Source organism: Xenopus tropicalis, chromosome 1 (assembly GCF_000004195.4).
Source record: "Xenopus tropicalis strain Nigerian chromosome 1, UCB_Xtro_10.0, whole genome shotgun sequence".
Lineage (NCBI taxonomy): Eukaryota > Metazoa > Chordata > Amphibia > Anura > Pipidae > Xenopus > Xenopus tropicalis.
In genome coordinates, this window is record NC_030677.2 from 87,808,888 (window position 1) to 87,836,766 (window position 27,879).

Below are 27,879 nucleotides of genomic sequence, written 5' to 3' on the forward strand. Positions count from 1 at the left end.
GTGTCTTTGACTCTTAACTTATTGCAACTGTATCTTGTATTTATTGTTATACTTTGTATTTAGCTATTATTATCTTAATAACCCCGTTTGTATTAATGTATTCTACTGTACAGTGCTGCGTACATAAGTAGCGCTTTATAAATAAAGATATACATACATACATGTTTGATTCATTTTCACTATGTGGTACAGAGACCATTTGGTTGCCATAGCATACCTTCTCCAAGAACAGCCCCTTTATTTCCCTGCTATTGTTTATTTTGACAACAGTATGGTATACTCTGCATTGTCTGGTATCAGCATTTTTCCATTCCTGGTCCTATGAAGGGAAATATAAAACCATTAAAGAAAATTGCATAAGTCACCATACCATACAGTTTATTGCTTTCGGGCCTTGTAATCTCTAAAATCTGAAATGTAATCTATCACAAAGGGGGAGGATTGTGTCATGTGAGAAGGCTCTAAATCTTGCAGTTTCAGTTAGGATAAAAAGTAATTACCTGATTAGTCATTCTTTTCCCTTTCATGGTTCCAGTAAACTTTATAGAAGTTTGTACTTCAGTCATTCCTTGCAAATAAATGAGCTCTGCAAAAACGGTTTCTTACTTTTAATTGGCTAAATTCAATGTTGCATAGCTTATACTTAAATACACATAACTTCTAGTCTGAATCAGGGTTTGTAACTGACTATGATGATTGTAAACATAACTCCAGAGTAGGCCTTTTTAATGTAAATGTAAATATAACAATGCTAGAGTCCTAGCACAGTGATTTTGCAAAGATGAAGCATTATTTGTGAACAGTAAACTGTACTTTATGAAGAAATGATAAAAAAATGTTTTTTTTTTCCCACTTCTCAAACAAAAATGGCAGCAGCAGGAAATGATGTAGAAGCTATTAGTGTTTTGTGGCACCAGCAGTCTGGCTAGCACCCCCAATTCACTCATGGCACCTGCACCTTACCTAAAAACTCTTGCACCCCCTGCCTCTATGGTAGAAATGTCACTGTGCTCAAGATAAGGAGTTAGTTTTTGAATAGATGGGAGACTCTTGACACTCCCAGATTTGGTTACTATTATTTCTTTTATGTCCAGATTACAACAATCCAGACTGGAACTTTATCCAAATTACAAGACTTTTAGTGGTTGAATAGATAGCTTTTTTGGATTCTGTCAACCAAATCTAAACACAGGATTTTTTTTTTATTGGGGGATACACACATTTAACGTTTGATAGCTTAGGGCAATGGTACTTTATTTTTATAGGAGAATGAAAGATAGAATGACTGGTGTGGGCCAAGTTGTCCCCTACACATAATAAAACTAGGCACAAGTGCAGTACAGAAATTTAAATATATTTGTACTTTGCACCTTTCAGGGTGGCACAGGGTTGCCTGGAGCCAAGAGCAAAATGGCAGAGCTACATTTTTCAAAAAAGAATGTATCTGGATGCTAATAACTTTTACCTGTCACATACAGAGCAGTACATTCTCACAGACATTGTTACATTTCTGCAAATTATGCATGGAGTAATTTTTTCTTTGAACAAAAATATGTATTGTTCTGAATGTTAAAATTGGTGTCAAAGATTGGTAAATGTAAGTATAAGAATAAAAAGCTTTTCCCTGGTTAACAATGGCATCCTTTATAAGAAGGTATTTTCCCACCCCACACTGTTGACTGGACAGAATAGTAACATAGCAATTACACATTCAGTGATTATAGATACAACCACACCCCTTAGGGCAGTGGCACATTAGGGAGATCAGTTGCCCATGGTATGAAGCTTTATCGCGGCGACTAATCTCCCCGTGTGCCACTGCCCTAAGTCTTTTTTTTCTGTACTTGCGTTTTGTGTGCTGACTGGATTGGAAGAGATTTGTTGCTGCTATGGGGCTGATTCACTACAGGTTGTTAATGCTTAACGCATAGAAAAAACAAATGTTATTTTCAGCATGTTTTAAAAATATTATCACTTCTTATATTTGGAGAATTAACGATTGATTCACAAAAAAGACTGAATTAAGAAGTGATTGTTGTCGTTATTTATGCTGCAATAAAACATTTTCAAGAGTTATTTTAAAGCATGCAATATATTTATGCGTTATTTCGTAGCACGCGATATTAGCACACACTATTAGACACGTAACCATTACTTTCTGAAAACTACCGTTCTGGAAATTACTGTACTGAAAATTGTTCCATAATTAAGAACTGATTCATCAAAGTAATTTCGCATGTGTTACTACTCATATTGCATGAGTATGTGATCATCCTAGAGTCATGCATCCTCTAGTTTTCAAGGAAAGATCAACTCTAGAGGATTATCAGAGGAGGAAATAGTGAGGTGCTATAGGTTAAATAGAGCAGCAATCTATAGCCTGAATGAGGTGCTGGAGCTGTATCTGTAGCCACTAACACACAGAAGCCATGCTGTTCCTGGCATTGTCAAACATCTGTGCTCCCTTTATTTTTGTGCCACAGGAAGATTTCAGAAAGTTGGAGGGATATATGGTGGAGTGTCACAGCCCACATTTTCACGGTGCCTTGGCCAGGTCCAGGATGCAATACGTTCAGTGTCTGGTAATTATATCCAGTGTTCCACCAATAGAAATGACTGGAACACCATAAAAAGACAGTTCTATTGTGTGACTGGCATCCCAAATGTGTTAGGTGCCGTAGATTACACCCATGTGGCATTTAATCCCCCCTAGACAGAGTATATTTTCCGGTGTCGCAAAAGTTACCATTTTCTCAATATACAAATCGTCTGTGACACTAACATGAATTGCATGAGGAAAGTGGACAGGGTAATCTGTCAAGCGGATCGCTTCAACCGGACAGTTTGCTGTCTTCCTGGTGCCAGGGTTCGGCATGTGGTTGATCGGGTTGACACATTATTAGGAGGGGCTGGGCATGACCCGGCTGTCTTGGTACATATCGGTACTAACGACAAAATGAACAGTAGGTGGGGGACCTTAAAGGGTGAGTTCAGGTATCTAGGCTCTAAGATTAAGCAAAGGTCCTCCAATGTCATTTTTTCGGAAATTTTGCCGGTGCCACGTGCAAGTTTAGGGAGACAGCGGGAGCTTAGGGAGCTAAATGCGTGGCTAAAGTCTTGGTGTAGGAAGGAAGGGTTTGGGTTCCTAGAGCACTGGGCTGACTTTGCCTTGGGGTACAATCTATACAGCCGTGACGGATTGCACCTCAATGGAAGGGGGTCTGCTGTGCTAGGGGAGAGAATGGTTAAGAGGTTGGAGGAGTGTTTAAACTAGACAAGGGGGTGGTGGGTGAGCTAGAGTTCTATAGGAAAGTTAGTGCAGACGGGGCAGGGGGACTAGCAAAGGGTTGTGGGGGAGGAGTGAGGGGGGCATATAGTTTATCAGATAAGGAGCTTCTGTTACAAGGAAAACAGTCTAATATTTGCCTTGGCTCTAACTCTCCGTTAGCTAATGTAAACATTAGAGGGAGAAGTAGTAATCTCCGCTGCATGCTGGCTAATGCGCGAAGCTTGTCGGGTAAATTAGGGGAGCTGCAAGCTATTGCATGTATTGAAAATTATGATTTAATTGGTATGACTGAGACCTGGTGGGATGATAAATGTGACTGGGCTGTGAATTTAATTGGTTATACACTTTTTAGGAGGGACAGAGAGATTAAAAAGGGTGGAGGAGTTTGTCTTTATGTAAAGTCAGATTTAAAGCCATGTAATAAAGACATCACCAATGAAAACGTCGAATTTCTTTGGGTAGAAATTTCAGTAGGGCTGAAGGTCACAAAGAAAATGATCATTGGTGTATGCTAAAACCACCCCGTATAGATGAGGTGGATGAGGCCCAGCTATTGTTGCAAATGGAGGAGGCTTCAAAACTGGGTCAAGTTGTTATTATGGGGGACTTTAATGGCTGGTAATATCTAATAATAATGAACTCATCTCTAACATTTGTGTGGGTGAGGATTTGGGGAACAGTGATCACAACATGGTCTCCTTTGAGATAATGCTGCAGAGACAGCGCTATAAGGGAGTAACTAAAACGCTCAATTTTAGACGTGCAGACTTTGCCAGTATAAGGGCATCTCTGCAATGTGTCAACTGGGAAATGCTTTTCATGGGGTTAGACACAGAAGGAAAATGGAACATCTTTAAAACTTTGCAGGTATACACAACAGTATATTCCCTTTGTAAGCAAGGAGAGGCATTGCAAAGCAAAACCTTTATGGCTGAATAAAAGTGGACTTTGCTAAAGCGTTTGATACAGTACCTCACAGAAGGTTAATGATCAAATTAAGGAATATTGGCCTAGAACATAAGATTTGTAATTGGATAGAGAACTGGCTGAAGGATAGATTACAATGAGTGGTGGTAAATGGAACATTTTCTAATTGGACCAGTGTGGTTAGTGGAGTACCGCAGGGGTCAGTCCTTGGTCCTTTGCTTTTTAACTTGTTTATTAATGACCTGGAGGTGGGCATAGACAGTACTGTTTCTATTTTTGCTGATGACACAAAATTATGCAAAACTATGAGTTCCATGCAGGATGCTGCCGCTTTGCAGAGCGATTTGACAAAATTGGAAAACTGGGCAGCAAACTGGAAAATGAGGTTCAATGTTGATAAGTGCAAAGTTATACATTTTAGTAGAAATAATATAAACGCGATCTATCTACTGAATGGTAGTGTGTTGGGGGTTTCCTTAATGGAGAAGGATCTAGCGTTTTTTGTTGATAACAAGTTGTCTAATTCCAGGCAGTGTCATTCTGTGGCTACTAAAGCAAATAAAGTGCTGTCTTGTATAAAAAAGGGCATTGACTCAAGGGATGAAAACATAATTTTGCCTCTTTATAGGTCCCTGGTAAGGCCTCACCTTGAGTATGCAGTGCAGTTTTGGGCTCCAGTCCTTAAGAAGGATATTAATGAGCTGGAGAGAGTGCAGAGACGTGCAACTAAACTGGTAAAGGGGATGGAAGATTTAAACTATGAGGTTAGACTGTCGAGGTTGGGGTTGTTTTCTCTGGAAAAGAGGCGCTTGCGAGGGGACATGATTACTCTGTACAAGTACATTAGAGGGGATTATAGTCAGATGGGGGATGTTCTTTTTTCCCATAAAAACAATCAACGCACCAGAGGTCACCCCTTTAGATTAGAGGAACAGAGCTTCCATTTGAAGCAGCGTAGGTAGTTTTTCACGGTGAGGGCAGTGAGGTTGTGGAATGCCCTTCCTAGAGATGTGGTAATGGCAGATTCTGTTAATGCCTTTAAGAGGGGCCTGGATGAGTTCTTGAACAATCAGAATATCCAAGGCTATTGTGATACTAATATCTACAGTTAGTGTTGGTGGTTGTATGTTTGGTTTGTGTATGTGGGTGTATGGATTGGTGGGTGTGGGTTGTGTGTGCTGGGTTTACTTGGATGGGTTGAACTTGATGGACTCTGGTCTTTTTTCAACCCTATGTAACTATGTAACTATATGAGTATTGTGCAGGATTTCCAGGCTCCTCACATGATGCTTACATTCTCAAGCAGTCCAGACTATATGCTGATTTTCAAATTGGACAAATGCTTTATGAATGACTTTTTGGTAAGTATTTGTGTCATGTCTATCAGAAGTTTCCTAGATTTGCTTTCTGTCTCCCGCTGTGAAACCAGGGCCTGCCTGCCATAAGCATGGGTTGCAATTGCAAGTGGCCCTCTTTTGACAATGGGAGACTGAAAGCTTCTGCTTGTAGTGTCAGCTATCAGTCTCACACTGTCACATCCGTTACAAGCGGTCCCTCTTTTCACAGTGGGAGACTGAAAGCAGCTTGATTTCAGCAACTTATTATATCTTATTTTATTTCAGGAGATGCTGGCTACTCTTGTTATCGGTGTCTAATGACTCCGATACCCAGGCCGCATACAAGGGCAGAATCTGCTTTTAATGAAGCACATGTCAGAGCGAAGTCTGTAATTGAGAAAACATTTGGGGTTCTGAAAAGCCGGGAGGAAGTCTGATGTACAGCCCCAGTAAAGTGGCGCAAATTTTAGAAGCCTGTGCTGTACTTCACAATATTGCCAACCGGCATGGATTGCCTGGGTTTGTGGCTGATGACCTAAATGACCCAATTCATCCCATACATTGTATACAAAGTGCAGATGACAGAGGCAATCGAGTACGGGCAGAATTCGTAAACAATTACTTTGCGTGTAAGTACCTACAATCTTTTCTAATATAAAAAAGAAACACAAAACAACATCTCAAACAATACTGTTTTTATTTCCAGTGTAAATAGTTGCACATTTCCAAAAAAATGCTCATTTATTTTATTGAGCTCAGCAGTAGTGAGTGGCAATATGCAACATTTCTGCATTAACAGTAAAAAGAGAAATGTTTATTTACATAGCACTATAATCTAATAGGACTAATGTTTAGTAACATTATTGATTAATACCAAATTTTGCCATGAAAAATAAAAAAAACTCTTTTCTTGAAAATTTACAGTGAGGAACTCTAATTAAACACTATAAACAAATCTGCCCCTTAGCATTTCAACAAAACATGGCAAATTATTTTTTTTTGTGAAATTGGCTGAGCTACCAGCACTATCTTTCCTACAAGAGCGTGTTGGCAGTACTCGACTGCTATCTGTAACACTTAGCAACTTTTTGTTCAAGTCCTGTTGACAATTACTCATGTTATCTAAAATGGCATTTTGTTTTTCCAACATAGAAATATGTTGCTCCTGGACCTTTAAGTAATGCTCATGCATCTTTAACAGAGCTACCTCGTATGAGGCTTGTCATACCTGACTCTTGTTGTCAGATGTTGTGGCGATACACAGATCAAGATGAACAACATGCATTTTTTTCATGAGAGATATTTGGTAATTGAGGTATGGGAATGATTTTTTTCAGGTTGAATTATTTTTGGGGTAACAGTAGTATTTGTGGACTTGACCTTATGTTTAACAAGTGTTTGTTGTGGCCATTCTGAGGGGTTAGCATTGTTATCATTACCAGGGTCAATGGTATCATCAGAAAATACAGCATAATCACTTACATTTTCAGGACACTGTCTTGCATTATCATCAACAATAAACACTCTCTTTTCCATTCCAGGCGATTGTTGGGGTTCTCTGCGGAGCTGGCTTGCTGACTGTACAGTCGAGTGACCTCTTGAACCTTGGATCTATTTTACAAAACATTGTATTTCATTAATAATGAGCTTCTCTGCAAGGGAAAATACATTTCTATGAGTGTCATTAGACCTAACTTTGGTGACATTTCTGTCCGAATCAAATACTCCAGTGACACCAGTCATGCAGTCTCCATGGATAAGAGGCATGAGTAATTCCTCATAAGTGCTGAAGAAAACCTTTTTGGAAGGACCACCTTCAGTTCCAGACCTACATAAAATATATTAATGCTTTTGTAGCGTTGTATGTATGTATGTATAACTTAATTTATAAAGCGCCACAAGGGTACGCAACGCTGTACAATCTTACAATATACACAATTACACACAGTGAGGACAAGTGTTATAGTAAATACAATAAATAAGTATAAATAAACAGGGAATAAGTGCCATGTGGTATGAGACCCCGTAGGAAGGAGGTCCCTGCCCCGTAGAGCTTACAGACTAAGTGGTTGGGTAACATATAGGCACAAATTGGAAGGTAAGAGTGCACCAGGTATGGGCATTTGCTCTTAAGCGCAGGACTGGGTAAAATAATGTTTTAGTGCTCCAGAAGGTAGCATCTGAGTTTAATCTTAAAGAGAGTGGGTGAGTGTTCCCTACAGAAAGATTCAGGGATAGAGTTCCAGAGGTAAGGAGCAGAGAGATATAAAGGTTTAAGATGAGAAAGCACAGTGGGTGTGGATGGTGTAAAAAGACGGAGGCTCTGAGAGGAGCGGAGGAGATGACCAGGAACGTGCAGAGAATCAGTGAAGAAATGTAGTGAGGAGCAGAGGAGTGAAGGGCTTTGAATGTTAGCAGAAGGATTTTGTAAGCTATCCTTTGCTTAACAGGCAGCCATGCCAGAGAGCTTAAGTGAGGCTGAACAGGTTCCCTCTTAGGAGAGAGCAGGAGGATCCTGGCAGCAGAGTTTAAGATTGATTGCAGGGGAGAGAGGTGGGAGTCTGGGAGGCCGGTTAGTAGGAGATCGCAGTAATCTAAGCGGTAAAGGATAAGGGCATGGATTAGTGTTTTAGCTGATACTTGTGAAAGGAAGGGGCATATCTTGGCAATATTGCGGAGGAAAAAGCGGCAGGTTTTGGCAGTGTTATTAATATGGTTAGAGAAGGAGAGGGACTGGTCAAAGACGACCCCCAAGGCAGCGTGCTGAATTAACAGGGTTAATGGACATGCCGTCAATAGTAATGGTGAAAGGAGGAGAAGGGCTAGGTTTGGGCAGGAAGACCATGAGCTCTGTTTTAGCTAGGTTAAGTTTGAGGTAGCATTGGTAGGCAGTTGGCGCTTTTTTCGTAGCGTTAAAACTTACGCGAAACTTTGCACCTTTTAAGTTTTAACGCTACGAAAAATGCGCAACTTTTCGAGTAAGTTTTAACGCTACGAAAAAGCGCAACTTTTTACGCAACTTTCGTAATGGATACGAAAAACTCGCGTTTTTACGCAAAAATCGTATTGGTAACGAAAAATTCGTAAAGAATCCGAAAAAATCGCAAAACATACGAAAAAGTCGCAAAATGTTCGTTTTCAAGTCGGAACTTTTCCAATTCGGGTCGGATTCGTGGGTTAGTAAATCAGCCCCTTACTCTACTAAACTACTGCAACTTGCTACTAAATGGCCTTGCTAACTCCCATCGCTCTCCCTTATATTCTGTATTAAACAATGCTTCCAGAATGATCCTCCTTCATAAAGGAGAGTCCAGGGCATTAACTTTTTAAATATTATGGTAATGACCCCCCTATTCACTGTCTTAAAAAAAACGCATTTTAGTAAATGTGCCCCTTAATTTTAGGGATGTATCGAATCCAGAATTGGGTTCTTCATTTGACCAAGATCTGGCCTTTTTCAGCAGGAATGGGATTTGGCCAAATCCACATGCCTGGCCAAACCAAATCTGAATCCTTAAAATCATGTGACTTTTTATCACATAAACATGGAAGCTGATTTTTTTTTCCTTTTTTTTAAATTTCTCTTTAACTCCTCCGTAGCCTAATTTGCATATGTAAATCAGGATTCGGATTCAGTTCAGTATTCCGTATAATCTTTCATGAAGGATTCGGGGTATCCCTACTTAATTTACCTAGAATCCAAGTCCAACCCCAGCTCATTTATAATAGCCCATGAAACACTCTATGTATTAGAACAGATTTTAGCTTAAACGAAAGTTTAGCTTAAATGAAATCTTAAAGGAGAAGGAAAGGCTAGTAAAGAGTTAATCTCAAGCTGCAGGCATACCTTCAGTTGTCTCAATAGTGCCCTTAAGTCTCCCCATATTTCACCTGTTCAGAAGATCAGAAGCCAAACAGGAAGAAAAAACACTGAGCTGTGTAAAGAAAGTTCCCATAATGCCTCACTCCTGCACAGACACCCAGACCAAGTGAACATGCTCAGTTTGTAAGACTATGAGTCAGCTTCCTGCTAATTGGGTCAGATCCACATTCATAAGGGGTAGAGTGAGTTCTTAGCATTCTTGAGGGAGGGGGGTGCAGGAGAGAGCAGAGAACAGAGAGCTGCGTGTCTCTGGCACAGGAATTACAAATACAGCAAATCTTTTTTCAGAGAAGTCAGTGCAGTGTTTCTGTGAGTGCTTATGGCTGTATTTACATAGACCTTTCTGATAAAGCTTACTTAGTTTTTACCTTTATTTCTCCTTTAACAAAGAAGTAGGCTAAACTGAAATTGGGGACCTACTCACAATATACTGTGTATATGTAATTTAAAAGTGCCAGTACAAGGGTGAATCCAGATTGCCTCATTGTGTAATATTATTGTGGTGCTGGAGGATACACAGATTAAATGACTTACTTTACCAACACTTAACTGACAATAATGTTTCTGTAGTTGAGACTTTTTGTTAGCCAGCACTCAGATCCATTTACTTCTAATATATTTTTACGTTCTTCTGCAGTTCTGCAGGGATTTTGAACTCTATATTTTCTGTTATTTAGTTAATACCAAATGAAATGCAATTATTTTAGTTTTGAGTGTCAGCTATACCCTTGTGCAACCTATTATTTTCCTTTGATGCTGATGTCATGTCTTTAAATGCATAATAAGTAATGATCTCTTTGTTCTATGACTCACTGTCCTATTTGACTACCCATATCATGAAGTAAATAGACCCTGAACTATTATATATAATCATGTAAACTTTAAAGCAAATCCAAGCTAAGATTCATTCTAATGATTTATTCAAATAATGGGTATCACATATGCATGAAATATAATGTTAAAAATGCTAATAAGCCTATGCTTAAGTTTGTATTTAATATGGGACTGCTGTTTAATAGTTTCTACTATACTGCAAGGATTATGTTTTGTCTATCAAAATAAAGTTTTCACTTTAAAAATTAATTAAACTATTACGTTTATTTAGGATCAATGATAAAACAGTACAACGGGTTATAGCCAAAAAATAAAACAGCCACCGCTTGCCTCCAAAATCTTAGAATGTATCGTCTTCACCCGTATTATTAAACGCCCATAATCTGTTGGACATGCTGCAATCTGGTTTTCGGCCTGTGCACTCTTCTGAGATGGCATTGTGCAGAGTTACAAATGATCTTCAGGTTGCCAAAGCCAAAGGTCACTTTTCTATACTAATCCTTCTTGATCTATCATCTGCGTTTGATACAGTTGACCACTCCCTCCTGATGTGAATTCTGCATTCGATTGGTATCCGTAATCAGGCTGCATCCTGGATTTCTTCTTACCTCTCTTACCGATCCTTCACTGTCTCCTATGCAAAAAAAACCTCATCTCCAGTTCCACTTAATGTGGGGGTACCCCAAGGCTCTGTACTTGGGCCGCTATTGTTCTCCCTCTACACACTATCTTTGAGAGATATTATCCTCTCATTTAGCTTTAAATTTCATCTGAATGCTGATATCTGAATTTATTAAGGCAGTGTCACGAAGGCCAAGAGAGCGGAGAGACTGGAGGAGAAGAGGGTGATCCACAGTGTCAAAAGCAGCAGAGAGATCGAGAAGTATTAGTAGCGAGTAGTGTTTTTTGGCTTTAGCCGATAGGAGGTCATTTGTTAGTCAGTAGAGATGTAGCGAACCTCACAAAAAAAGTTTGTGAACCCATTCGCGAACTTCCGCCAAAAAGTGCGAACGTTCGCGAACTTTGCGAACCCCATAGACTTCTATGGGAAGGCGAACTTTAAAACCTAGAAAAGCCATTTCTGCCCAGAAAACTGATTTTAAAGTTGTTTAAAGGGTGCCACGACCTGGACAGTGACATGCCAGAGGGGGATCAAGGGCAAAAATGTCTCTGAAAAATACGTTGTTGACACAGCGTTGAGTTTTGTGCTGTAAAGGGAACAAATCACACTACATTCCTAAACTTGTGTAATAAACTGCTTTAAAACGTCCGGTGTCTACATGCCAATCAAGTCGTGTAAAGGTTACGGCCGGTTCACACGCAAAGACAAAACGCAGCGTTTACTGCAACGAAAAAAAACGCAAAAAGCTTTAATGATACAGTCAAGTGAGCGAATAATAGTTTTTACTAGTTGCTTGTCACCTCCAGGACGTTCGTCCTGTCGGTGGGAATATTTCTGTAATGGTGTGTTTCTGTAATGGTGTCACAGTGCTTGTGCGCACGTGCACTGTAATTCAATGTACAGTGAAGTGAACAAAAAACACTGATTCTGCAGTGTGGGCCCAGTTTTGTCCTACTTTATTGATCACCTGTGGTGACCATAAAAGATACGATTTTGCCGCTGTTGCAGAACCCTGAAAAATCAGGAATGTGTACATTCCTGAAAAATTATGTTTTTTTGTCGCAGCCACTGAAGCACAGAGGACAGAAAAAATATGTTAGATAAATGTTGAAAAAGTTTGTTTTTTTGTTGTCACAGCCACTGAAGCACAGAGGACAGAAAAAATATGTTAGATAAATGTTGAAAAAGTTTGTTTTTTTGTTGTCGCAGCCACTGAAGCCCAGAGGACAGAAAAAATATGTTAGATAAATGATATCACAACCATTCCCCAGGCGGAACCTTTAAAAAAACTAAGATAGCGTACCAAGCACAGAAGACAGAAAAAATATGTTAGATAAATGGTATCACAACCATTCCCCAGGCGGAACCTTTAAAAAAACTAAGATAGCGTACCAAGCACAGAAGACAGAAAAAATACGTTAGATAAATGGTATCACAACCATGCCCCAGACGGAACCTTTAAAAAAACTAAGATAGCGTACCAAGCACAGAAGACAGAAAAAATATGTTAGATAAATGGTATCACAACCATGCCCCAGGCATAACCTTTAAAAAAACTAAGATAGCATACCAAGCACAGAAGACAGAAAAAATATGTTAGATAAATGGTATCACAACCATGCCCCAGGCGGAACCTTTAAAAAAACTAAGATAGCGTACCAAGCACAGAAGACAGAAAAAATATGTTAGATAAATGATATCACAACCATTCCCAAGGCGGAACCTTTAAAAAAAACTAAGATAGCGTACCAAGCACAGAGGACAGAAAAACTCAGGATTTACCTGTCCAAAAAGTTTGGCTTAAAATGAAACCAGTAGGATTGGCACCCTAGTTTGTACGGTGGCAGAGGAGGACGCTAAAGGACAGCTGTGTGTGGAGTCATGCGGCGTGCAGAGAAGGACAGCTGCATGGGGAGTCAGAACAAGTCTTCCGGCGTGCAGTAACCCTCTGAGATCCATGCCTCATACCAGTAGGATTTGCACCCTAGTTTGTATGGTGGCGGAGGAGGACGCTAAAGGACAGCTGTGTGTGGAGTCATGCAAGTCTTCCGGCGTGCAGTAACCCTCCGAGATCCATGCCTCATTCATTTTAATAAAGGTCAGGTAATCCACACTTTTGTGACCTAGGCGAGTTCTCTTCTCAGTTACAATCCCTCCTGCTGCACTGAAGGTCCTTTCTGAGAGGACACTTGAGGCGGGGCAAGACAAGAAGTTTATGGCAAATTGTGACAGCTCTGGCCACAGATCAAGCCTGCGCACCCAGTAGTCCAGGGGTTCATCGCTCCTCAGAGTGTCGATATCTGCAGTTAATGCCAGGTAGTCCGCTACCTGCCGGTCGAGGCGTTCTCTGAGGTTGGATCCAGAAGGGTCCTGGCGCTGCCTTGGACTGAAAAAACTGCATGTCTGACGTTACAGAGTGGCCAAAGTGCATTGTCCTTGCAGGTGTGCTCGTGGGAGGATTACCGGCACCTCTGCCCCTGGAATGTGGAGTGACATCACCCTTAAAAGCATTGTACAACATGTTTTGCAGGCTGGTTTTGAAATGCAGCATCCTTTCGGACTTGTGGTACGTTGGTAACATTTCTGCCACTTTATAGTAACATAGTAACATAGTAAGTTGGGTTGAAAAAAGACATACCTGTACGTCCATCAAGTTCAACCATAATGCCTATATATAACCTGCCTAACTACTAGTTGATCCAGAGGAAGGCAAAAAACCCCATCTGAAGCCTCTCTAATTTGCCACAGAGGGGAAAAAATTCCTTCCTGACTCCAAGATGGCAATCGGACCAGTCCCTGGATCAACTAGTACTAAGAGCTATCTCCCATAACCCTGTATTCCCTCACTTGCTAAGAATCCATCCAGCCCCTTCTTAAAGTTATATAATGTATCAGCCAGCACGACTGATTCGGGGAGGGAATTCCAGAACTTCACAGCTCTCACTGTAAAAAATCCTTTCCGAATGTTTAAATGGAACCTCCCTTCTTCTAAACGGAGTGGGTGCCCTCGTGTCCGTTGGAAGGACCTACTGGTAAATAAAACATTAGAAAGGTTATTATATGATCCCTTTATATATTTATACATAGTTATCATGTCACCTCTTAAGCGCCTCTTCTCCAGTGTAAACAGACCAAACTTGGCCAGTCTTTCTTCATAACTGAAACTTTCCATACCCTTTACCAGCTTAGTTGCCCTTCTCTGGACCCTCTCTAACTCAGTAATGTCCCGTTTGAGCACTGGAGACCAAAACTGAACAGCATATTCTAGATGGGGCCTTACCAGCGCTCTGTAAAGGGGAAGAATAACCCCCTCCTCCCGTGAATCTATACCCCTTTTATTACAGCTCAAAACCTTGTTTGCCCTTGCAGCTGCTGCCTGGCATTGCTTGCTACAGCCAAGTTTATTATCTACAAGGACTCCAAGGTCCTTCTCCATTATGGATTTGCCTAGTGCAGTCCCATTAAGGGTATACGGGGCTTGCATATTTTTACATCCCAGGTGCATGACCTTACATTTATCCACATTAAATCTCATCTGCCACTTAGCTGCCCAGATTGCCAGTTGGTCAAGATCCTGCTGCAGGGATGTCACATCCTGGATAGAATTGACTGGTCTGCAGAGTTTTGTGTCATCTGCAAACACTGATACATTACTCATAATACCCTCCCCTAAGTCATTTATGAACAAATTAAACAAAAGTGGACCCAGTACAGAACCCTGAGGGACCCCACTGAGGACCTTATTCCAAGTAGAGAATGTACCATTAACAACCACCCTCTGTACCCGATCCTGTAGCCAGTTTTCTATCCATGTGCAAACGGCTTCACTAAGACCAATAGACCTTAGCTTAGAAAGCAGTCGTTTGTGGGGAACGGTATCAAATGCTTTGGCAAAATCCAAATAGATGATATCTACTGCATCCCCACTGTCCAGCTTCTTACTTACCTCATCATAAAAAGCAATTAAATTGGTCTGACATGACCTGTCCTTCATAAAGCCATGCTGATTACTGCTCATAATGGCATTCTCCACTACATAATTTTGAATGTGATCCCTTAACAAGCCTTCAAATAACTTGCCCACCACGGATGTCAAACTTACAGGCCTATAATTGCCAGGCTGAGATCTTACTCCCTTTTTAAATATGGGAATGACATTCGCCTTCTTCCAATCCCTAGGTACCATACCTGATGAAAGAGAGTCTGAGAATATCAGAAACAAGGGCCACTGCAATTCTGCCCCTAGCTCTCTCAGTACCCGAGGGTGTATTCCATCTGGCCCAGGTGCCTTGTTTACATTTATCGTGTGTAACCCTTTAAGCACCATATCCTGTGCCAACCACTGTGTAGTTGGAGCTGAGGCAACAGTGAAGCTATTGGGTGGGACTTGGCCCACTGGCTCCTCTACTGTATACACAGAAGAAAAGAACTGGTTAAGCACATCTGCCTTTTCTGTATCCGCTGTAACCATATTGTTATTATAACTCAATGGGGCCACACCCTCAACCTGCATCTTTTTACTATTAATATACTTAAAAAACTTTTTGGGGTTAGTCTTGGCCTCGGCCGCGATGCGCTCCTCATTTTCTATCTTTGCCTTCCGGATTGCTGTTTTACAACACTTGTTATAGTGTTTATAATCATTAAATGCAGCTACTGTCCCCTCTGACTTATATTTCTTAAAAGCTTTCCTTTTTCTCCCTATTAACTTCTTTACCTCAGAGTTAAGCCACATAGGGTGATTCTTAACACTTCTACTTTTTCTTATTAATGGAATAAATTGAGAACAGTAATGATTTAATATCATTTTAAATGACAACCATTTCTGCTCTGTGTTTTTATCAGAGAACATAATGCCCCAATCTATGCCCTGAAGCGCTGCCCTTAAGGAACTAAAATTTGCCTTCCTAAAATTCATTGTCTTTGTTGCCCCCGTGTAAATTTGTTTCCTGCACCAAACATTAAATGAAATAACATTATGGTCACTATTACCCAGGGGTTCAACCACTTGCACATTTGCTATACGTTCTGGGTCATTAGAGATCACTAGATCTAGTATAGCATGGTTCCTGGTTGGCTCCTCAACAACTTGTGACATAAAGTTGTCTTGCAGCAAGTTTATAAACTTGTTCCCATTTACTGTCCTGGCAGTACTATTGCCCCAGTCAATATCAGGGTAATTAAAATCCCCCATTATTATCACTTGCCCCAAACTAGCAGCCTTTTCTATTTGCAACAGGAGCTGGGCCTCCTCCTCTTCGCTTACATTAGGGGGTCTATAGCATACCCCTACAATTAGTTTGGTAGATTCTTTACTATCTGTGAGAAGCTCAACCCATAAGGATTCAGCTCCCTCTGTTAACCCCATCACTTCCTCCTTAATATTTGCTTTTAATTCCTGCTTAATGAACAGACACACTCCTCCTCCTTTTCTTTTGCCCCTGTCCCTCCGAAACAATGTATACCCCCCAATATTAACTGCCCAGTCATGAGACTCATTCAACCAAGTTTCAGCAACTCCAATCACATCATATTTCCGCTCCAACGCCAGTACCTCCAGCTCTCCCATTTTACCAGTCAGACTCCTTGCATTGGTAAACATACATTTAATACTGGTTCCGGCGTGAGAATGACGTGTAAACAACTTATGGGCCTCCCTGCCATTATCAGTATCCCGAAGCAAGTCTCCTCCCCCATTTTCCCTTACTATGCCCACTACCTCATCTATCCTGTCTACCACAGAATTTCCCTCTGCACCCTCCCCCCCCACTCCTAGTTTAAAATCTCCTCCAACCCTCTAGCCATCTTTTCCCCCAAAGCAGCTGCCCCATCATCATTGAGGTGCTGCCCATCCCTGGCAAAGAGCTTGTAGCCGATTGAGAAATCAGCCCAGTTCTGGAGAAACCCAAAGCCCTCCTCCCTACACCAATCTCTCAGCCACGCATTAATCTCCCTAAGCTCCCGCTGCCTTCTTAATGTTGCTCGTGGCACAGGTAATATCTCTGAGAAAATTACCTTGGAAGTCCTCGCCCTCAACTTCGCACCTAGCTTTTTAAAATCGTTCTTGAGGACTTCCCCCCCTCCTCTAACTTTGTCATTGGTACCTATGTGTACCAAGACCACCGGGTCTTCCCCAGCCCCCCCCAACAATCTGTCCACTCGTTCCACCACATGCCGAACCCTTGCACCAGGCAAGCAACACACACTTTATGCTTTTAACGAGGATCTAGTAGCATTGCCACCCAGTACAGGTCCTTCTCCCGAAGCCTCTTGATACGGGGGTCCTTCAACAGGCATGACAGCATGAAAGACCCCATTCTCACAAGGTTGGATGCAGAGGTATCCATCTCCCCTTCCGCGTTATCAAGGACTACGTCGTCATCCACCACGGACTCCTCCTCCCAGCCACGTACAAGACCAGGGGTCCCCAAAAGGTGACCACAAGCCCCCCGGGAAGCCTGCTCCTGTTGGTCTTCCGCCTCCACAAAGCCACCTTCCTCCTCTGACTCCACTTCTGACACCTCTCCCTGCGTTGCAGCAGGTGCCTGGGAACGTTCTGGTGATTCCGCCCAGAAATCATGCTCTTCATGCTCCTGGTCACACTGGTCTACAGCGTCATCTGTCACTCGTCGCACGGCACGCTCCAGGAAAAAAGCAAAGGGTATTAGGTCACTGATGGTGCCTTCGATGCGACTAACCATATTTGTGACCTCGTCAAAAGGGCGCATCAGCCTGCAGGCGTCGCGCATAAGCACCCAGTAATGGGGGAAAAAAATCCCCAGCTCTGCAGATCCAGTCCTACCACCCAGTTCAAATAGGTATTCGTTGACGGCTCTTTGTTGTTGCAGCAGACGTTCAAACATCATTAGCGTGGAATTCCAGCGAGTCTGGCTGTCGCAAATTAAACACCTGACTGGCAACTTGTGCCGCCGCTGAATGTCAGCAAGGCGTGCCATGGCTGTGTAGGAACGTCTGAAATGGCCAGACACCTTCCTGGACTGCCTGAGAATGTCCTGCAATCCTGGGTACTTCGAGACAAACCATTGGACTATCAAATTTAGAACATGTGCCATGCTGGGCACATGTGTTAAATTGCTTCCGTTGTCACACACCACTTTTCCGATTTTCAGTTGGTGTGGGGTCAGCCACCGATTGGCTTGTGAGTGCAGAGATGACAGGAGTGCAGATCCGGTATGGTTTCTGCTTTCCAGGCACGTCATGCCCAAGACAGCATGACAACGGCGTACCTTGCACGTCGAATAGCCTATGGGGAGCTGGGGGTGCACAGGTGTGGAGGAGGACACAGCAGCAGAGGAGGAAGAAGCCGAGGAAGAAGCCAAGTTAGAAGACGAGTTAGAAGACGAGTTAGAAGACGAGTTAGAGAGCAAAGGAGGAGTAGAGGTGGTGGCAGACCCGCATGCAACCCGTGGCGGTGACACCAACTCCACTGTTGTTGAACCACGCATTCCCTGCTTCCCAGCCATCACCAGTTTCACCCAGTGGGCAGTGTAGGTGACATACCTGCCCTGACCATGCTTGGAAGACCATGAGTCAGTAGTCATATGGACCTTTGCCCCAACACTAAATGACAGAGATGTGGTGACTTGGCTCTGCACATGCTGGTACAGGTGTGGTATTCCCTTCTGTGAAAAAAAATTGCGGCTGGGTACCTTCCACTGCGGTGTCCCAATTGCTACAAATTTGTGGAAGGCCTCAGAGTCCACCAGCTGGTATGGTAAAAGCTGGCGGGCTAAGAGTGCAGACAATCCAGCTGTCAGACGCCGGGCAAGGGGACCTCTTCAGCATTTTTGGAGTTTAGGGTAAGTGCCTTCGGAATACACTTCTCAATTTCCTAGGGCCACAGGATATCATAGCAGCACGGCCCCTAGTGCCTCTGTGTGGCAGCCTGCCTTAGCCTGGCATTTTTTTTATTTTTACAAAACAACAACAACTTGGGTGATGTTTCTTGACACGGAATTATTATTGTTATTTTTAGACAGAATGTGAAAAAGCTCACACAGCTAGAGGGCACTTGGTTGAAGAAGACAGTGGGCAACAAGGCCTGCAATGGCAAAGTATACAGTAGTGGATATAGTATTGCTGGTGGAAAAATGTCACTCAGGTGGGTGATGTTTCTGGACACGGAATTATTATTGTTATTTTTAGACAGAATGTGAAAAAGCTCACACAGCTAGAGGGCACTTGGTTGAAGAAGACAGTGGGCAACAAGGCCTGCAATGGCAAAGTATACAGTAGTGGATATAGTATTGCTGGTGGAAAAACGTCACTCAGGTGGGTGATGTTTCTGGACACAGAATTATTATTGTTATTTTTAGACAGAATGTGAAAAAGCTCACACAGCTAGAGGGCACTTGGTTGAAGAAGACACTGGCAACAAGGCCTGCAATGGCAAAGTATACAGTAGTGGATATAGTATTGCTGGTGGAAAAACGTCACTCAGGTGATGTTTCTGGACACGGAATTATTATTGTTATTTAGACAGAATGTGAAAAAGCTCATACAGCTAGAGGGCACTTGGTTGAAGAAGACAGTGGGCAACAAGGCCTGCAATGGCAAAGTATACAGTAGTGGATATAGTATTGCTGGTGGAAAAACGTCACTCAGGTGGGTGATGTTTCTGGACACGGAATTATTATTGTTATTTTTAGACAGAATGTCTAAATAAATATCTAAATATCTATATCTAATATATATATCTAATATATATATATCTAATATCTAAATAATAAGATAAAAAAATAATAATAATAATAAAACAAAAGTGATCTCTGGTTGGTGCTGGTGGTGAACTACTAGGAGCAGCACACCAGTCCCCAACACAGCTAGACTAATAGCACTGGGCTCTATTTACAGTAGCAAAGTAAAAAAATACGAAAAAAAAAGAATGATGTGCATGTGTGGTTGGTGCTTATTGCACTACTATGAGCAGCACACCTGTCTCCAACACACACAGACGGAGCTGCAGTACACAATGAAAAGAACACTAGAGTATCAGTAATCAGAAAATAAAAGCAGTCCTTACAAGGACTATTGGGTTACAGCAGATGATCAGCACAGGACAGCTGCCTGCCCACAGCAGCTACATACAGAGCAGTAGAAAGTAGATCACTAGTCAGACTCAGCAAAGCTACCTAAACTCTCCCTCAAATCCCTGCACACTTGGACAGCTCTCTCCCTATATGCTGCTAATACAGAGCAGTAGAAAGTAGATCACTAGTCAGACTCAGCAAAGCTACCTAAACTCTCCCTCAAATCCCTGCACAGCTTCTCTCCCTACGCTATCTCTTCAAACACACACGCAGAATGTAAAATGGCTGCTGGGCTTCGGTTTATATATGGAAGGGAGTGGTGAGCTGCCTGATTGGCTGCCATGTATCTGCTGGTCTGGCGCCAGCTAAGGCGAACCCAAATTGCGAACATACTCGGAAAGTTTGCAAACTTCCGGACTTGCGAACACCCGATGTTCGCGCGAATTAGTTCGCCGGCAAACAGTTCGCTACATCCCTATTAGTCAGGTTAGACTCCAAGATGGCAATCGGACCAGTCCCTGGATCAACTTGTACTAAGAGTTATCTCCCATAACCCTGTATTCCCTCACTTGCTAAGAATCCATCCAGCCCCTTCTTAAAGCTATATAATATATCAGCCAGCACGACTGATTCGTGGAGGGAATTCCACAACTTCACAGCTCTCACAGTAAAAAACCTTTCCGAATATTTAAATGGAACCTCCCTTCTTCTAAATGGAATGGGTGCCCTCGTGTCCGTTGGAAGGACCTACTGGTAAATAAAACATTAGAAAGGTTATTAAATGATCCCCTTATATATTTATACATAGTTATCATGTCACCTCTTAAGCGCATCTTCTCCAGTGTAAACAGACCCAACTTGGCCAGTCTTTCTTCATAACTGAGACTTTCCATACCCTTTACCAGCTTAGTTGCCCTTCTCTGGACCCTTTCTAACTCAATAATGTCTCGTTTGAGCACTGGAGACCAAAACTGAACAGCATATTCTAGATGGGGCCTTACCAGTGCTCTGTAAAGGGGAAGAATAACCCCCTCCTCCCGTGAATCTATACCCCTTTTTTTAATACAGCTCAAAACCTTGTTTGCCCTTGCAGCTGCTGCCTGGCATTGCTTTCTACAGCCAAGTTTATTATCTACAAGGACCCCAAGGTCCTTCTCCATTATGAATTTGCCTAGTGCAGTCCCATTAACCCTTTCACTGCCAGCCGATTTGTCCCAAAAGTGAGCATCTACTGCCAAGCCGTTTTTAGACATTTTGCACTCATTACATTTGCTTTGGTTTCTTGACAAGAAAACCTACATGAAATAAAGCATGTTATATATTGTTTTTTCCAGAACGAATTGGGCTTGAACATTATAATAAAATTTTGTACTTTTTCTGAAGATTTAACACATTTTTTGAGTGAAATATGTTAAAAAAAAAAGTGAAATAAAGAAAAAAGTATTTTTATTTTGTGTTTTTTTTCCAAGAACGATTACATTAACTTACAAAAATTTTACTGTTTGTAAAAGCCCCGATTCTGATTCTGCTGAATCCAACAATACCAAATATGTATTGGTAACCCACTTTTCTTGTCCAGAAGACACCCCAATAATAACACAGCATTTTGTGCAATTTTACATCGAAAAAAACATGAAAAGGCCATCTCTATTTTAACATGGCATATCTTATGACAGAAATGGAATACCCCCATAAGTCACACATTTTTAGAAACTGCACACCTCTATATTTTAGTTGTGGTGTAGTTTTTGCTCTAAATGTAGCTCCTGTCATACAGATAGCGTAAAAACATATACCATGTTTAAATATATTTTTTTTTTCTGAAACACTATCACAGTCACAAAGGCCAAAGTAAATTTGAGAATAAAACACCAATGAAAATTTTCAAATGAAGGCAGGTTATGAAAGAACAAGTTATCCCGAGTAAAACGATACCCCACATGCATGGGTGCACCTAAAGACACGGCCTCCAAACAGCCCAAAACAGGGGGCAATGCATAAGGGCAATTTCAGCTGGAAAGTTTGGAGCTGCGCTCTAAGTGCACACCTTACAGTCTTTCAGTCTAAACACCCCCTTACTTGTGACTATAACTATGTGACAAACTATATGTTTTCTGAAAGTGCACATCTGTAGCTATTCAGAAGCGCCATTCTTGCTTTCCTACATGCAGAACTGTGGACGCAGTTCTCCGTAGAAGTTTGCGGTTTGACCTGAAATAAAGAAAAAAAAAGATCCAAAGTTAGATTTCTCCCTGAAATTGCCATAACAACGAAAAAAACCCACTAAAATATCAATCTGCAACTTGTCCTGAACACAACGATACCCCACATGCATGGATGCACCAAAAGACACGGCCTCCAAACAGCCCAAAACAGGGGCAATACACAAGAGCAATTTCAGCTCGAAAGTTTGGAGCTGCGCTCTAAGTGCACTCCATACAGTTTTTCAGTCTAAACACCCCCTTACTTATGAGATACCCCCACAAACTATATGTTTTCTGAAAGTGCACACCTGTAGCTATTCAGCAGCGCCATTCTTGCTTTCCTACATGCAGAATTGTTGAAATGCAGAATTGTTGAAATGGCGGGATCAGACGCAAATGTGCTATACCCTCATACTGTACTATCTAATAAAAATATAGAAAGAAGGCAGTCAGTTATAAGTGAGTTATAACTATGTACCAGTTTTGCCCCCCCATACACAATACACCCATAGAAAGTGCACCCAAAGACAGTACCCCCATACACATTGCCCCCATAGACAATACCCCCATACACAGTGCCCCCAATTGCCCCCAAAGACAGTACCCCCATACACAGTGCCCCCAATTTCCCCCATACACAGTGCCCCCATACACAATTCCCCCATACACAGTGCCCCCCAAACACAGTGCCGTAATCTATTACGGAAATGTGGGACATTCATTGAACTATCCGGAACAGCAGGATGCGCTATAAAGCGGGACAGTTGGGGGGTGTGGCTAAATAGGTGACGTGAAATAATGAATTAATGCATAAGTTGCATAGCACCACAATTCTGAAAAAAAGCTGAATGCCTGCACCAAAAACAAAATATATATTGCCCAAAATAAAGGCCTCAATATCTGCATTGAAAGCTGAGCTAATGAATTGTGAATTCGCCAGTTTCTCTCCAACCAAAAGAGCTATGCCATCAGAACAATACTATTACTCATAATAAGGAGAAAGACTACAATTAGCATAAGTGTTGAAATGTTAACTCCCATCTACCAACAAACTATAACTTTCTTTTCACTACTGCAAACAAAGACCCTAACTGTGCAAAAATAATAAAAAAAAATATTCCATGGAGACCTAATACTGTACACTAGTAAAACCTAAAATGTCACCCAGAAATACATATAGCTTTAGCAACTACCCTGAAACACTAGTACTGCCCTGTACACTAGTAAAACCTAAAATGTCACCCAGAAATACATATAGCCGTAGCAACTGCCCTGAAAGGGTAGCTTATGAGGTGTCAGTAAAAAAAAAACCTTGTGGCATCAGCAGGGGAGATGAAATCATCCGCAGGCAAGATGAAACATCATGATCATCACGCACCACAAATTTTTAGGGGCCCAGTCCGTCACGCAACACCTCAGTTGGCTATACATAACCTAACATAACATTTTAGGTAAGGAAACACCCAAACTAACCACGACATAAAATTCTGACCTGAATACATAAACAATAAGGCTATTATATTAATTTTGCACAAAGCGGGATGCCAATAATTATTATAAATTCCATCAGTGCACAACAATTTATTACCCTTTCAATAGTGCAGCCGAGTATGGTATATTTCAAAACATGGTTTGAAACATAACCCAGGGTTGCGACGGCACTTAGGGCAGTAGTATCGTGTATCTTGTCTTATACCCTTTTTGCGGCACACTCCGCAAGCTTTCTGGGCAAACACTTTTCCAGGTGTGGGTGGAAGCGTATCAATAAAGTGCTTCCCAATCAATCGGGCCACATTGTCACTAGGGGGCATCTCAGGCACTGTCTCCTCTACACCACTAAACAACAGGGCAGGGATTATCTGCAGCTAGTATTTATAGTAGGATAATTTGGGGCCTGGTACTGCTGCCTTATATACAACGTATGAATTTCGAAGGGCCATTTGAATCAAGTATATACCAACTTTTTTGTACCAGGCCTTACCAACTCTCCGTACCACAGTTAATGACTCATCGTGGATTGTCGTCAGCATGAATACATTTTTTTGGTCATAATAATTTATGGCAAAGAGCTCATCATTTCTTAGGGCATAAACTTCTCCACGATTAAGTTTTTTGCAGACCAGATCCCTGGGCAATCCCTTTCGGGTACGATTTATAGTGCCACAGGCTGGGGTATCTAAACAATATAGGGCAGTGAACAAGGGGATACTAGAGTAAAAGTTATCCACATATAAGTGGTAACCTTGGCCCAAAAGTGGAGAGATGAGCTCCCATGCAATTTTGCCACTAACAGTCAAATCAACGGGACAACCAGGGGGGTCTAATTGGGAGTCCTTGCCTTCATAAATCATGAAATAGCTGGTGTACCCCGAAATGCTTTCGCACAGTTTGTAAAATTTTATCCCATAGCGGGCACGCTTGCTTGGGATGTACTGCCGAAATGCGATGCGCCCTTTGAAGAGGAGAAGTGACTCATCTATACAAATGTTTTGGGAAGGGGTATACACTTCTCCACACCACTCAGACAGGCTATTTATAAGGGGCCTAAATTTATGCAGCCTGTCATGGCCGGGCACATCAGGGGGTACAGCCGTTGCATTGTTATTGAAATGCAGAAACCGGAGCAGTAGCTGATACCGGTTTCTTGGCATGGTGGCAGAAAAAACAGGGATAGACTACACAGTAGTGGTATCCCAGTAGGACTCCAAAGAATTTGCTTTTATGAGACCCATAGCTAAAGTGAGTCCCAAGAACTTTTTCATTTCGGCAATGTCAGTGGGATGCCATGCCTGTGCTCGAACATACCTAGGTAGGGGATTATGGGTAAGGTATTGCTCGGCGTATAAATTTGTATAGAGGACCATATCCTGTAGGATGACCTCAGTGATATACAATTGAAAAAAATCAATAGGCTCAAAATTCCTGGTGTCCACCTTAACACCAGCGACTGCAGTAAAAGGGGGGATCTCAGGGGGAAAATTACAAGGAGGCCTCCACGCAGGCTCTCCTCCAGCTGCAGCATCACCCTCTCCTCTACCTCCATGGGCTCCTCAAGAGCACTAACCATGCTACTAATACACCATGACTCCTGAGTAGAGGAGTCACTCTCTGAACCAGGGGGCACATACTCGGAATCAGAGTCACTGAACTCCTCCGAGCTAGAGGCCATGCACAGTGCAGCAGCCTCTTCAACTGAAAACAACTTTCTGGCCATGTTGCCAACAAAATATTTTCAAACTAATATAACACCCTAGTCCAAAATGCTCCCAATCAGTCACACAAAAAATCAAGTAAATCAGAATATGATCAGAAGCCAGAAAAATCTAACAGCTACGCAAACATAAACTACTGCAAAACAGGCAAGGCAGACACTAGAAAAAAAAACAGGTAAGATCTGGCTAAGAAAAAAAGCAGCGTTGGTTTCAAATTCCCCCCCTCTAAACTCCCTTGAACTTCTGAACTCCCTAAAAAAAATACAACCAAGAACAATCAGGAACAATCCAGAACAAGCAAAAAAAAAAGCAAAAGCCAGTAGATGCAACACACAAATAAAAAAAGCAACACACAAATAAAAATGCAATAAAATCACTGAATATACAAAAAAGTGATTATGACCTAATTACTATTGAAATAAAACACATGCAAAGTTCTGTAAATACAACCAAGATCAATAAGCAAGAACAGTAAATGAACAGCAACACAAATCTAAAATGCAATGAAACCACTGAAAAATGCAAAATCAAGGTAACACAAGCAATATAACTAATCAAAGTACAACGCAGAACTGAAAACTCACAAAATCACTGGACAATGCAAGAAAAATGTGATTATGCCGTGTTGACTTGTGTTCAGGCTACCTGATCACTTGTCACACTGCAAAATCAAGGTAACACAAGCAATATAACTAATCAAAGTACAACACAGAACTGAAAACTCACAAAAGCACTGAAAAACGCAAGAAAAATGTGATTATGAAAAATGTGACTTGCGTTCAGGCTACCTGATCACTTGTCACACTGCAAAATTAAGGTAACACAAGCAATATAACTAATCAAAGTATAACACAAAACTGAAAACTCACAAAACCACTTAAAAACGCAAGAAAAATGTGATTATGCCGTGTGACTTGCGTTCAGGCTACCTGATCACTTGTCACACTGCAAAATCAAGGTAACAGTAATAACAGTATATATATAATATAACAGAAATAAAAGTATAACACAGAACTTAGAAATCAGAGTAATAGAGTAATAAAACAGAAATAAAGCACAATGCAGAACTGAAAAAGCAATGAAACAAATAAAATCAATAATATAAAATAAAACTGATGAAACAGTGATTAGTGTGTAAAGGCTAAAAATGGAAAATAAAATAAAGGCAAAGTAAAAAATATGTGTGTGTGCACACTTGCAAAAGGAGTGTGTGTATGTGTGTGAGTGTGTGTATAGGTGTGTATATGTGTAAGTGTATGCCTGTGCAAAAAAAAAAGTAAAAAAAAAAAAAAGTGGAAACTGCAAAAAAAAATAAAATCAGCAAAAAAAATTACAATTAGTGTGATGTGTAAATGGTGCAAAATTGGTACCTGGGGCAGGCAAGGCAGATCTCAAAGGCAGGCAGGCAGATCGCTGGTGCTGGAAGACCGCAGGGGGATGCAGGCAGGCTCCAAGAGGCTCCACGATGCTCCACGAGTGAAAGGGGCGGAGCCAGGGGCAGGATTTAAATACCCCACGCAGCAGGCATGTCCTGATGACGTCGCTACGACTTGGGGTCACACAGAGGCGATCGGAGGGGGCCCAGGAGGGAGCACAGCTTGTTGCCTAGCAGAGCCTGGCAGCGCGTCTCTGCACTCGGATTGATTGGCGAGTGCAGAGAATGCGCTGTCTTTATGGGAAACGTAGCTTCTACGTGCTTGGCATACAACGACTTTTTATGCCAGCACGTAGAAGCTACGTGCTTGGCAGGGAAAGGGTTAAGGGTATAAGTGGCTTGCATATTTTTACATCCCAGGTGCATGACCTTACATTTATCCACATTAAATCTCATCTGCCACTTAGCCGCCCAGATTGCCAGTTGGTCAAGATCCTGCAGCAAGGATGCCACATCCTGGATAGAATTGACTGGTCTGCAGAGTTTTGTGTCATTTGCAAACACTGATACATTGCTTGTAATACCCTCCCCTAAGTAATTTATGAACAAGTTAAACAAAAGTGGACCCAGTACAGAACCCTGAGGGACCCCACTGAGAACCTTATTCCAAGTAGAGAATGTACCATTAACAACCACCCTCTGTACCTGACCCTGTAGCCAGTTTTCTATCCATGTGCAAACGACTTCACTTAGACCAATAGACCTTAGTTTAGAAAGCAGTCGTTTGTGGGGAACGGTATCAAATGCTTTGGCAAAATCCAAATAGATTATATCTACTGCATCCCCACTGTCCAGCTTCTTACTTAGCTCATCATAAAAAGCAATTAAATTGGTCTGACATGACCTGTCCTTCATAAAGCCATGCTCATTACTGCTCATTCTCCAGTACATAATTTTGTATGTGATCCCTTAACAAGCCTTTAAATAACTTGCCCACCATGGATGTCAAACTTACAGGCCTATAATTGCCAGGCTGATATCTTATTCCCTTTTTAAATCTAGGAATGACATTCGCCTTCTTTCAATCCCTAGGTACCATACCTGATAAGAGAGCCTGAGAATATCAGAAACAAAGGCCACTGTAAA

At 41.7% G+C, this 27,879-nt stretch overlaps 2 long non-coding RNA genes across 3 annotated transcripts in view; one reads left to right on the plus strand and one right to left on the minus strand.

Annotated features, from left to right (window-relative positions):
* Positions 1–229: 229 nt before the first annotated feature.
* LOC105948246 overlaps positions 230–27,879 on the minus strand; it is a 29,478-nt gene continuing 1,828 nt past the window's right edge. Inside the window, exons 3-5 of one of the 2 annotated variants that reach the window (XR_004223118.1) lie at positions 7,036–7,164; positions 501–586; positions 230–319 (exon numbers count right to left, since the gene is read on the minus strand). This is a non-coding gene — a long non-coding RNA (uncharacterized LOC105948246). Of the gene's footprint in view, positions 320–500; positions 587–7,035; positions 7,165–22,526; positions 22,570–27,879 lie in introns of those variants that run through there. The other variant, XR_004223117.1, reaches the window with a different exon arrangement.
* On the plus strand, positions 5,431–7,458 carry LOC108648883. The gene is made up of 3 exons (XR_001925345.2): positions 5,431–5,577; positions 5,839–6,182; positions 7,095–7,458. It is a non-coding gene; the product is annotated as an uncharacterized LOC108648883 (long non-coding RNA).